We start from the raw sequence: 14,423 nt of genomic DNA on the forward strand, positions 1-14,423 counted from the left end.
TCATGAGATATTGATTCATTTGATGGAATGATTCTATACACTTGTCCTCCCATCTGAAAGGTACATTCTTATGAAGTAGATGGTTGAATGGGAGACATTTGTCCACCAATTGAGCAATGAACCTTTTGATAGATTGTAGCCTGCCTTGAAGAGATCGCAGCTGACTAATGTTCCTTGGAGGTGGAATTTCCATGATAGCTTGAACCTTTGCGAGATCCACCTCGATGCCTTTTTCTGATACAATGTAGCCCAAGAGTTTTCTAGATGTGACTTCGAAAACACACTTTTTAGGATTCAATCTGACATTGAATTGTTCTAGTCTTTGAAAGATTTTATCCAGGATGTCTAGGTGTTTTGTACTTGTGAATGATTTAGCTATCAAATCATCCACATAATCTTCCATAAAAGTATGCATAATGTCGTAGAAGATTGTTGTCGTGGTCCTCTGATAAGTTGCACCAACATTTTTCAAGCCAAAAGGCATGACATTCTAGTAGTATGTACCCCACAGACATGTGAATGCATTTTTATCCCGATCTTCTGGAGCTATCTTGATTTGGTTGTAGCCGAAAAAACCATCCATGAGGGATAGCATTGTGTACCTTGCCGTTAGATCAACAATGGTGTTGATGCTTGGTAAAGGAAAGTCATCCTTTGGACAAGCCTTGTTGAGATCCCTGAAGTTTGTACAAATCCTAATGCTTTTATCTAGTTTAAAGACTGGCACAATGTTAGAAATCCATTCCGCAAATCAATGGGTTGGATGAATAATACATCAAGTAACTTCTTCAGCTCTGCTTTGACCAATATGGTGAAATGTGGGTTCATCTTCCTTAATTTTTGTTTGACAGGTTTAGCTCTAGGAGCGATTGACAAGTGTTGCATGATGAGATTTGGATCTATCTTTAGCATGTCTGCATAAGACCATGCAAAGTTGATTTGCTTCTCCTTGAAGAATTTGACAAAGTCAGGTTTTTCTTTTTCCGTTTGTGATTCCGCCAGATGTATGATTCTTGTTGTTGCTTCAATGCTGATATTTATTGATTGAGTTGGCTCAATAGAGATTAGTGATATCTCCTGGTAATGTTTAGGAAGAGTGTCAAGTCTCCCATCTTTAGGTGCCTCAAAGAGGTTTTCACCATTAGATGTGTCCTTTGTTTTTACTTTTTTGCCATCTAATACTGCCATTAGATGGTTTTCATCATTAGATCGATTGTTCATTTTGTGACTGAGAGACTTGGCACTCCCCTGATTGAAGATATCATTATGTGATTCATTGGTGGAGCATGTTTTGGGGTTAATAGAGCAGAGGTATTGAACAATGGCCTCATCATTTTGGAATATTAGTATATTGTGCCCAGGTTCTTCCCAGTCTATACGGTCTAGATATATGACAAGTAGGGAGTCATTTGGTGGGTCAAAATCAGTCATTGTGAGGGTCATGATAGAGATATTATCATAGTTGTCCATAGCATGGGTGAGGTTTATAATAGTCTCAAGGTTTTTGATGGTATTCTCATCGATATTGCCTCTTTCGTATAGACGTTGCTCATTTTCACTAGCCTCGTAGATATTTTGTGGTCCAAATTCAAACGATTTAGATCTTGAGCCTTGTCCCTTATGAGGTATAGGTGTGGATTGTATCCACCTCAACATCCTCAGTGATATTAGGACAAGTGTCCCATTCATACTCATTGGAATCTATTTCAGAATCACTAGCCCAAGTCATTTCACTAAATTTGATAGGTATGTTATAGGGCGAGAAAAGGTCACTGATAATAGATACAAGTTTGGTAGCTTGTTCTGATTCAGGATTTGAACTTGTTTGTACTATTTGGATTTTCTCATACATAGTTTCCCTTCTTTGAGTAGCAATTTCTTCAGGTTGTGGCTCGGACTTGGTTTGATCAGGTTCTTGTACATGATGTACTTTCTTATAAGAAGCCTCCTCCCTTTGGATAGCGAGTTCTTCTTGTCATTTCTCATTTTCTTTACTTGTTTTTGCAGCTGCTTGATGTAGTGCTTCTTGCCACAAGTCTTCGTTATGTGTTATCTTTTATCTCCATCGAGTTTTTAATGGTGATCTCACTTTTGCAAAGGTGAAACATGATGGCCATACCCAAGTCCTGTTTTGTCTTTTGCAAGTTGTGAATGGAGTTGTATGGGTTCTATGATGCCCTATTGCTGCTTTCCAATAGGCCCTTTTCCTTTGTATCCCATTTGTTTCATGATTTTGAACCCATTTCCATACTGTTATGTGGGAACGACTACTTCTAGGGCAATAACTCTTACTTATTCCTCGTCCTTGTATAGCCAGCTAAGGATGTCCTTGTCTTTTGATTCTTTCGCTAGTGTGCCAATTTGGATAAATTTAGCATCAAACTTCTTGATGGGTTGTGTTTCCTGATATCTTGATGTGGAAGGTTGTCCATGAGATTTTGGCGAAGTTGGTAACTTAGATAGACACATGGGTTCAAAAGAGTATTCCCCCATACCTTGGTCCTTTATCTTCATCTTCTGCTCAAAATCTATGGACAATGACTTGAGTTTTTCTTGATTGTTGGATGATGAGGAATCTTGGGCCTCCCTGTTGTGTGGAACTGAGATATCTTGAGTTTCCTCCATAGCATTGCAGTATTGAAAGGGGTTGTATCTATTGATATCAAAATTTCTTGTTCATTATAGGGGAACTTGAGACATTGATGATACGTCGAAGGTACCACTTGCATTTCATGGATCCAAGGATGACCCAAGAGTATGTTGTATGTCAAATCTATGTCTAAAACTTGGCACATTGTGTCTCATTGTACAGGTCCTACCTGAATGGGCAGTATAACTATTCCTTCAGATGAACTTTCTTCATCATCATAGGCTTTGATAGTGATCTTCTTTTTAGGATCAATTTCTTGCTCGAAGAAGCCCAATGCATGGATAAGCTTCAAGGTACATATATTGAAACCACCTCCTCCATCTATTAGCACTCTTTTCACCCAATGTTTGTAGACTAGGACTTTGGTATGGAGCGGGGTGTTGTGTGGATGACTCAAAGAGATGTCATCATGTTCTGAGAAGGATAAGTTATGTGGCATTGTCATATGGGCCACCATGTCTTGGAACCAATTGATATCTAGATCATTTGGCACAATTATTTCTACAAGAGCTTGCTCCAAGATATCCTTATGTTTTGGTGAAAGTTTGAGCAATTCTGGTATTGATATCTGAGCGAGTGTCCTTTGCAGTTGATCGACCAAGTTATAATGAGTCTTGGGGATAGTTGTTTATTTAGATGTGCTCCCCTTCAAGGTATATTTTTGAGCCCTTGTTGTCACATTTACCGGTGCATGTTCTTGTTTATCTTTAATCTTTATGACATTTACTTGATTGTCATATGTCGATATGTGATTTATGGTGTTTTCGTATATGTGATTGATGCAAGCTCCTTTGTTGTTGTTTGACATTGATGCTCCTCCCTTGTCGTAATTAGGAAGAGGATTTTTGAAAGCCTCATGATTATCATTGGTTTTATGTCCATTGAATGTTATGTCTCCCTTGTCTATCATATCTTGAACTAGGTTTTTCAACCTCATGCAATCATTTGTTCTATGCCTCTTGTTTCGATGATAATCACAATAATATGAGTCATTCCACCATGGTGGTTTGACTTCGGGTTCAAAGTTGCTTATGACTGGCAATGTGATGATCTTATTTGTTAATAGTTCTCCAAATTAAAATTTCAAGGTTTGTCCCAATGGTGTATATGTTCTTCGATGTGGGGGAGGTGAAGTGTTAGCGTTGCCCCCTTGGTTATTGTTGTTCCCCTGATTGTTGTTATTGTTGGCCCGGTAGTCATTGTTTCCTTGGTTGTTGTTGTTGTTGTTATTATTTGACATTTGATGCTCCTTGGTTGGTAGTGCATTGATAATAGTCAGTGCCTTGATTGACACTTCTTTGATCATTGTTGGATGGTGTGTTACCTGATAAAGTCAACATTGGTTGTTTAGACTTTACATTGTTGGCATCAACTACCCCATCATTAACAATATTTTTGTTTCTAGTCCCAAACTTGGACTTGTCTAAGTTGTCGTTATTATATTGATTGTTATAGGTTTTATTTCTTGACGAATTAACACCTTCCTTGGAGAACTTCAAGGTCCCTTTCTTGATGGAGGCTTCCTCTACTTGGATGTCATTTTCGACCAGCTTTGTAAAAGTTGGTAGACATTGTAGTTTGAGTTGATAACTCATTTCACTATTTAAATTGTCTATGAAGATCTCCATCTTTTCCTTTTCAGGTACATCACATGGGTACCTTGAGACCATACGTCTCCATCGTTGTAAGAACACCATGAATGTTTCATTGTTCTTTTGCTTCGTGTTACACATGTCAAGCATAGTGATCTCATGTTGGATATCGTATAAGTATTGTGTAATGAATTTATTCACCAACTCATCGAATGATGTGATGGGAGGTGTGAGTTTTGATAACCAATCCATTGTTTTCCCTCCCAAACTTCTTGGGAATAGCCGCATCATGTATGTATCGTTACGAGCAAAATCCAAGCTCATAGTACATAATTCCTTGACGTGATCACGGGGATCACTCTTACCATCGTATTTATCATACTTCGGTATATTCAAATTTGGCGGGAAAGGTATCATGTTTAGCCTCCTTTCAAAAGGGTAAGGACAAATATCCTCCAAAGAATACCTCGTTGTAGACCCTTGTTACACATCTTGCATTTGTCGTTGGAGTGCATGGAGTTGTTGTGTAATAAGAGCTAGGGGCACATTTCCTTCATTGGACCTTCGATGACGGGCATCCCCTTGTTCACTAATGTCGTCATGATCATGGGTGTCATCTCGGTTGCGTGTGTTGTCTTGATCATGTGTGTCCTCTCCTCTCAGATGTTCTTGCTTCTGAGTGAATTTTTAGGTCCTTGACCTTTGTCTTGGGACTATTTCATTCTTTGAATTTTCTATTTCAAAATCCTCAAGCACCAGCACTCCTTTTCTATTTAGCATGAGGAGGTACTTTTGTTTGTCCAAGTCTATAAGCCTTTCCATGAGATTTTGGAAGGCGACGCTTTGTTGGCATTGTTGGATGAGTTCTTCAGTGATCTCCTCTTCTTCCATATTCATGTATTTGTCAAAAGGGTTGGATTCCCTACGACTCATGCGAGATTCTGATTGTGGATCCAATTCCTTGCTTTTTCGAGATTGAGTGCCAATGGGCATTAATATACCTCTATAGTAGTGAATTCCTCCTCTTTTATTGGGGTTCTTGGTGGAGTTGGTGGCTTAGATCAAGCTTCATTGTAATTAATGCAAAACTTTAGAAATAAGGCGAGATTAATCCTTCCTCCACTGTTAAGGCGTTGATTGAATGTTGCTTTTTGAATGTAATCCCTAATTCTTAAAGGTTCCTTGTCAAATTTGTTGGTTTTTCCTTGGAGATACAATACACATGACGCAAGAAAACACTATGTGATTTAAAGAGTTGATGGTTGATGTAGAGAAATTTACTCCTTTTGGTAAGGGCCCTAGGACTTGGTTGTCTCTTCTTCAACTTAGTCTTTTGATGAAGACTTATTCTTCTCAAAATATGGGGAGTGATCATACAAAATAATCAATATTTGTTGAAATGTGGTGACTGATCAGCAAAGTACTGTACACTCAGCACGTATCCTTGTCGGGGTCTGGGGTTGGGCCGAGCCCTGGGCAGGGGTTCGAGGGCGGCAACCCCCAAGAAAAGCGGCCCCCGAGAAATTTTTTTTTGATGAAAACTGACATTGTAATAAAACCCTAAAAAGGCCGATTTTGTTTTTGCCCTAAAAATGCATGTTATAAGCGGCTGGGATGCTTAAGGCATTGTAAGGTTGATGTACTATTTTTGCTGGATAATAAAAAAGATTGGACGACTGTGTATGGTGGACGTAACCCATTCTGGGTGAACCATGTTAAATCTCTGTGTTATCCGTGTCCTGTTTTATTTCTTTATCTTTTATATTTAAATCTGCATATAATTGTTAGTTCATATTTGCTTCAGATCTGCTTGAAACCCTAACAATTGGTATCAAAGCGAGGTTTTTCTGTAAATTAGCAGGACTTTCAGATTTGAGTGGGAGCAATGGAGGATTCCAAATTCAAGGTCGAAAAGTTTAACGGCTAGAATTATCAGTTATGGAAAATGCAGATGGAGGATTACCTGTATCAAAAGGATTTGTGGCGGCCATTAGAAGGAAAGGCAAAGAAAGTGACCACAATGTCAGATGAAGAATGAGACATTTTAGATAGAAAGGCACTGGGATCCATTTGATTGTGCCTTGCACCGTCTGTAGCTTTCAATATAACAGAAGCAAAAACGGCTGTAGATTTGATGGTGACATTGACTAAGCTGTATGAGAAACCCTTGGCTTCGAATAAGGTATTTTTTATGAAGCATTTATTTAATTTGAAAATGAGTGAGGGAGGATCTGTAGCGGAGCACTTAAATGAATTTAATACAATTACCAGTCAATTGTCTTCGGTAAAAATTACCTTTGCAGAAGAGGTTAAGGCTCTCTTGATTTTATGTTCTTTGCCAGAAAGCTGGAATAGCTTGGTGATGGCTGTAAGTAACTCTGTCTCTGGTAAAAATACTTTGGTATTTGATGATATTGTTGGTGTTATCTTGAGTGAGGAATTGCGAAGGAAAAGCACAGGTGAGACTCCAACATCATCAGGTAGTGTTTTGAATGTGGAGAATAGAGGAAGATCAAAGGAAAGAGGAAAAGGCCATTTGGAATGAGAAGTCACGAGGGAAGTCAAAGAAAGGAAGCTCTCAATCTAGAGGAAAGAAAGATTGCTGGTACTACAGAAAGCCTGGTCATCTAAAGAAAGACTGTTGGTCTCGGAAAAACAAAGAAGGAGACAAAAATGAAAATGACAGTAAGGAAGTTAATATTGCAAGTAATACTTTACAAGATGCTTTAATCTTATGTTTGGATAATGTTAATGATTCCTGGGTAATAGATTCTGGGGCTTCATTTCATGCTACACCCCATAGAAAATATTTTTTATATTATGTTCAAGGTGATTTTGGATAGGTATATTTGGGTGATGATGAGCCTTGTCAAATTGTTGGAAAAGGAAAGATAAAGATCAAGTTGCAGAATGGTAATGACTGGTTTCTGCAGGAGGTAAGACATGTTCCTAACTTAAGAAGAAATTTAATTTTTGCAGGGCAACTACGTAGTGAAGGTTGCATAGTTACCTTCTTAGACAGTATTTGGAAGGTCAGTAAAGGATCACTAGTAGTAGCTAAAGGTGCGAAGGTAGACACGTTATAGTTGTGTACTGGTAACACTTACTCTACCTTAACTGCTACAAATAAAGTTACTGTAGGGACAACAACAATAGATGTTGCAAGAATAGATTCGATAATGTGGCACCATAGGCTTGGGCACATGAGTGAGAAAGTGATGAAAATCCTTCACTCCAAAAATCTATTGCCAGGACTAAAGAAGATTGATTTAGAGTTCTGTGAAAATTGTGTTTATGACAAACAGAAAAGAGTCAGATTTCTCAAGGTTGGGAAAGAGAAGAAGAGTGAGAAGTTAGAGCTTGTACATTCAGATGCATGGGGACCGGCTCAGGTATCATCTCTTGGTGGCTCTTGTTATTATGTTATTTTTATTGATGACTCAACTAGAAAAACATGGGTATATTTCCTAAAGCAAAAATCAGATGTTTTTGAAACTTTTAAGAAATGGAAAGCTTTGGTTGAGAATGAGACAGGAAAAAGGTTGAAGTGTCTCAAATCGGATAATGGAGGTGAGTATTGCAACAAGGAATTTGAAGATTACTGCTCCTTAAATGGGATTAGAAAGTAGAAGACAGTTCCAAGAACTCTAGAGGAAATGGTGTGTTAGAGAGAACGAATAGGACTATCATGGAACGTGCGAGGAGCATGAGATTGCATGCTGAATTGCCCTTACATTTTTGGGCAGATGTTGTACATATTGTTGTCTATTTGATAAATAGAGGACCTTCAACCCCTTTGGATGGTGGTATTCCAGAGGAGGCATGGACTGGTAAAAAGGTAAATTATTCTTTTCTGAAAACCTTTGGTTGTGAAGCTTTTTTCCATGTTGATAAAGAAAACAGAACCAAGCTTGATGCTAAATCTTAGAAATGTACCTTCATTGGATATGAGATAGATGACTATGGCTATCGGTTATGGGATTTTGAAAATAAGAAAATAATTAGAAGTAGAGATGTTATATTCAATGAGAAGGTTATGTATAAAGAACAGATGCAGGAAAAGAAACATGAACAGGACAAACAAGAATATGTGGTGTTGGATGAGATTCTTGAAAATGAAATGCCACAGGTACCTGATGCTCAACAACAATTAATTGTCCCACAAACTCTTGCAAGTGTTAGACATTCTACGAGGTCAAGTAGACCCCTTGAAAGATTTTCTCCTTCTTTGTTTTCTATTTTATTAACTGATTCTAGTGAACCCGAAGAATATGAAGAAGCAATGCAGGTGGATGCCAAACAACAGTGGGAGCTAGGCATGAAAGAGGAGATGGACTCCTTGATGAAAAATAAGACTTGGGACTTAGTCCCTTTACCTGCAGAAAAAAGAGCTTTGCCTGACAAATAGGTTTATAGGTTGAAGGAGGAGGAAGGAGGTTAGAAAAGATATAAGGCCAAACTTGTGGTAAAAAGTTTTGCACAGAAAAAGGGTATAGATTATGATGAAATATTTTCTACAGTTGTAAAAATGAATTCAATTAGAACTGTACTTAGTCTTGTGGCTGCAAATGATTTACATCTTGAACAATTAGATGTCAAAACAGCTTTTCTCCATGGAGATTTGGAGGAGGAAATTTACATGTTGCAACCATAAGGATATGAGGTCAAAGGTAAGGAGAACTTGGTGTGCAAGTTGAAGAAAAGTCTGTATGGCCTAAAGCAAGCACCCAGACAATGGTATTTAAAATTTGATAGTTTCATGGCTGAACACGGTTATCATAGATGTCATTCTAATCATTGTGTATATTTTAAGAGATTTGATAATGGTAGTTATATTATCCTGTTGCTTTATGTTGATGACATGCTTGTTGCTGGGTCTAACATTCAACATATAAATGATCTTAAATAGAAATTAGCCAGGTCATTTGCTATGAAGGATTTGGGTGCAGCTAAGCAAATTCTCGGTATGAGGATTACACGGGACAGGAAAAATAGAACCTTGAATTTGTCCCAAAGTGAGTATATAAAGAAGGTGTTGAAAAGATTTAACATGCAGGATGCAAAAGCAGTTGGTACACCTTTGGCTAGTCATTTCAAATTGAATAAGGAGATGTGCCCAAAGGCACAGGAAGAGGTTAATAAAATGTCTAACATCCCGTATTCATCAGCTATTGGCAGTTTGATGTATGCAATGGTATGCACAAGGCCAGATATTGCACATGCAGTAGGAGTTGTGAGCAGGTTTATGAGTAATCCGGGTATGGAACATTGGAATGCTGTGAAATGGATTCTTCGATATTTGAAAGGAACTACTATGAAGGCATTATGTTTCAAAGGATCTAATGTTGCTCTGCGTGGATTTGTTGACTCTGATTTGGTAGGTGATATTGATTCACGGAGGAGTACTGCAGGGTATGTTTTTACTATAGGGGGAACTGCAGTCAGTTGGATTTCTAGGCTGCAAAAGGTTGTTGCACTTTCAACCACTGAAGCTAAGTATGTTGCTACTACAGAAACCAACAAGGAGATGATTTGGTTACAATGTTTTTTGGAGCAATTGAGTCAAACACAGAAGGATCGCCCATTGTATACTGATAGCCAGATTGCCATTCATCTTGCGAAGAACTCTTCTTTTCATTTAAGGACAAAGCACATTCAGCTCAGGTACCACTTCATCCGGACTATTTTGGAGGAGGGTCAGTTACGGCTTGAGAAGATTCACACAAGTGAGAATCCTGCCGATATGTTCACGAAGGTAGTTCCACAAGAGAAGCTGATTTCTTCATTAGTTTCTATTGGTCTTCTTGATTGATAATTATGGAATTTATACCAGTCGAGTCCTAGTGTTTTATCCAGTGGATGTTGTATGTACAGTGGTGTCATGTAGTATCAGTCTCCGAGTGGGAGATTGTTCGGTGTGGAGCCTGATCAGTCTCCAAGTGGGAGATTGTTGAAATGTGGCGACTGATCAACAAAGTACTATACACTCAGCACGTATCCTTGCTGGGGTCTAGGGCTGGGTTGGGCCCCGAGCAGGGGTCCCGCCCCCGAGAAAAAAAAATTTGGGTATTTTTTTTTGATGAAAACCGACATTGTAATAAAATCCTAAAAAGGTTGACTTTGTTTTTGCCCTAAAAGTGCATGTTATAAGCGGTTGGGATGCTTAAGGCATTGTAAGGTTGATGTACTATTTTTGCTGGATAATAAAAAAGATTGGACGACTGTGTATGGTGGACATAACCCATTATGGGTGAACCACGTTAAATCTCTGTTTTATCTGTGTCCTGTTTTATTTCTTTATCTTTTGTATTTAAATCTGCATATAATTGTTAGTTCATATTTGCTTCGGATCTGCTTGAAACCCTAACAATATTGATGTTGATGGTTGATATGGATACTTTGTTTTTTGATACTCAAGCTTACTTCTCAAGTAGAGGTTTAATTTGATTCACCCCCACGACAAAGTGTGTCAAATGATATGAGTCAAGTTTCACGATGTAGAAACTTAATTTGACAACTTGAGAACCTAACTTGGTATTGTTTTGATAAGATCTGTTGGATGATGGAACCTTTGATCACTCTATTTGATACTCCTTGATCTCCTTGGATGAAATTTTACATCATAAGATAGTTGAAGATTTGATACCCCTTCTAAAGGTTCTAGTTGGATTTGGAAATTCTCATCTCTCTAAGGTTGCTCTTTGCTCTTTGTTTTTGAAACCAATTGTTGTATTGGTTGATTTTTAACTTGCAAGATGTTTTAATGTTCATGACAAGAAGACATAGCACACACGAAAACAATGGCCATCCCTATGCTAAACATTGAGTGTATGTTCTTGTGAGGATGATTTCAAATCCCTGATGTTATCACTGGTTTGATTTATAATAAAAGACATATCAGATAGACACTTTATTCAAGAGTCATCAACAATATCATAGTCCACTAGTCTCAATACTCCATCAGCTCAAACAACCTTGTCACCCCCTAGAGGGAGACCTTTTTTTGCTCTTTTTCCATAAATTAACCCAAAGTGAATTGCTTCACAATTGGGTAGTTATCTTGGGAGATATATGGTGAGTAACCTTGGGGGCGGATTCTTCCCCACCCTTGCACTATGATATTGTCAATGTTTGACAACTGACTCAGGTCCAAGTTTCTACTTCTATGATTCGTGATAAGGATTTTGTTTGAAGATATTCTTTGAAGTAGCCCAACAAAGTATCAAACAAGATGTAGTCATGCAAGCATGATTGAGACCCGAAGGCCCTACAAAGTGATCGATATGAGATAACTTAAAAGAGATAACTCAAATATGCTTTATCCCTCGAGATTTTCATCTCAAAAGGCGATTTGATTATAGCGAGTTGGATTACTTGGATTTAGCTCTACTCACTTGGGTCATTCTCTTCTCACTAGCCCCCTTAAGGCTTCGGGAAGGCATGCCCTCTAAAGGATGTAAAATGCTTGAATTAAAAGAAAGCATAAAAGAGTGGGTTTGGCTTTTTGATCACCCAATTAAGGGGAGAGCATATGCCTACCACTTTTGAGACACGAAATCCAAGCGTTCTTTTTATCCTTCCAAAGCATTGATTTTCTATCCTTTATTCAACAAGCATGGTGTTCTTTTTAATCCTTCATAGCAATTGATTTTTTAACTAGAAAATGGAAATCTTGGTCAATGAAATAAAAACACGTTTTGCTTGAAAGTAACTTGCTTTGTAAGAATGGACAAATTGATTGTTATTTTTAACTTGCAAAAATAAGATTGATTGTGTTTTTTTACCTTTGCAAGAAAATGAAATATTGTTGTTCTTTTTAGAGCCCAAAATTTGAGGTGTGAATCCCAACTTTGCAAGAAAGTAAATGTTTGATTTGTTGTTCTTTTTAACTTGCAAATGTGATTCTTTTTAGAGCCCAAAAACAAGTGAGGTACTTTTTAGAACACCAAATTGAAAAATGAAGTTCTTTTTACCCAAAAGGAAATATGAGTTCTTTTTAACCAACTTTGAGAAAGCTAGAAAAGAAATCACTAAATCCTAACTTAACTCCTCCAAATCTGCAAGAAACTATTAGAAACCTGCAAAGAAAGAAGTTAGTGAAAATACAAAACCTTAGGTGGGCTTCCACAAGCCTAATTTTAAATCTTGGTTACAAATTTCTGTCTCTGCCATATATGCGCAAAAACAAAGATCATATGCACTAAAAGAATAGTTGTATGCGTGAAATATCAGTCAAATGTGCTATAAGAAAAGTTAAATGCACAAGAAGATATGTTACATGCGCTCTAAGAAAAGTTAAATGCACTAAAAGATATGTCAGATGCGTGATAATATCCATCAAATACGCTATAAGATATGTCAAATACACGATAATAGAGGTTGTATGCGCTAATCTGCATTTGAAAACTGTAGGCGTGAAGCCTGCGAAAAAAAATTTAGAAAATTTGAAATTTCAAGGGTCGAGCCCCACGGTGGGCACCAAAAATGTGTGCTAGAAATGTGGGATCAACCTGCATTGCAAGGAAAACAACTCAAACACACACATGGAACATTGCATTAGAGGTTAGAAATCAATAAAACAAGTTAGAGAATCTAAACTCTTTAAAATCGTTCCATGCTCCTCTATCTCTAAAGATCCTCAAGATTCAAGGCAACCCTCACTTGGAAGAGCACTTGATCTCTTGTATGACAACCTAGAGAACGAGATTTAAATGATTCTAGGATCAAAATAGATACAACTAAGATCCTAATGAATGTTAAGACGATGGATGAGAGCTAGGATGCGAGATGCAAGACTAAATGCTCAAGATGATGAATATAATGAAACTAGATTGATCCCAAATTAAAGATTAAATGATACTAGATGAGTTTAAAATTAAGCTATGAAAAGATATGCATTTAAACTAGATGATGTCCTAAAACATGATGCAAATGCTAAATGCTATAACGCTAATGCTAATACTTGAAGATGACTTGAATGAACTCCTTAACCTACAAATTGACTATAATTTAGATGCACAAAGAGATTGGATTCTTTTGAAGAAGGAAAGGGCTCTATTTATAGGGAAAATAGAGAAACGGATGGTTGAGATTGAGCAATCTCAACAAGGCCTAGGATTGAAAGTTGTCAATCCTTGTGAGGGATTCAATCCAATCCCAAGTTAACAAATGTCAGCTTGAGAGGAGATGTAAGAGGCATTAAATGCCTGAGAAGACATGGTGGTTACCTTAGGAGGTAAGGTTATGGTTGGGTTAGTGGATAACCAATGGATAAAGCCTTTAGCCAAGGGGTAAACAGTTGTGTAAGGGTTAATAAGATAACTAGGGTCAAAGCCATGAGTGCTTGATGAGACCCTTGGGTTAGATGAGGGTTAAGTTAAAGAGAAAGTCCCTAACCATGAGGGGAGGTTGAATTAACCATTAATGGTTAATAGGACTTTGGGGGACAAATTTGTAAGAGTCCTTCCAAATTTGGGGAACTCAACAAGTTAACTTGTTGAAGAAATGAATCCTTTAATGCATTTAGAAGACTTTCTTCCAAACTTGAGAAGTGACCTCCTCAAATTTAGGGAAAGGACATGATTAGGATTTGATTAGGAGGTTTCTAGAAGGATAATTAGGAGGCAAGTGGGAGATGTAGGATTTTACAAGTGGGTGAGGGAAAATAAAATTTAATTAAAATAAAATTGATTTATTTCAATTATTGGTTGCAACTTGCATTTGATAGATTTAAATAAATATTGATTTATTTAAATGTGAATTTTTGAATTTTTGCAAGTGGGGGGATTTATAAATAAATTTTGGTTTATTTATTTGCCAAGGGGGTTTTAATTAACTGTGGATCAAATTAAAAGGGGAAAGGGGATAAACGAAGAATTTTAATTAAATGTGAATTTAATTAAAATGGTTAGAGAGGGGGGGGGGGGGGGGATTTAATTAAATGTCTTAGATAGAAGAAGGGAAATATTAATCAAATCTTTAATTTGATTAATAGGATAATTAGAAGAATATGGATATTAATTAAATCTTAATTTAATTAATTGGAAGAATTGGGGATAATTAAATGAGTAAAATTCACTTAATTTGTTGTGCAACTTTTAGGTGTCTACAAGAACTAGTTGAGATAAAAATATATTCACACCAACACCCCCCTTAAGTGCAACTCAGGGAGTGAGATTACT

This window comes from Cryptomeria japonica, chromosome 1, assembly GCF_030272615.1.
Source record: "Cryptomeria japonica chromosome 1, Sugi_1.0, whole genome shotgun sequence".
NCBI lineage: Eukaryota > Viridiplantae > Streptophyta > Pinopsida > Cupressales > Cupressaceae > Cryptomeria > Cryptomeria japonica.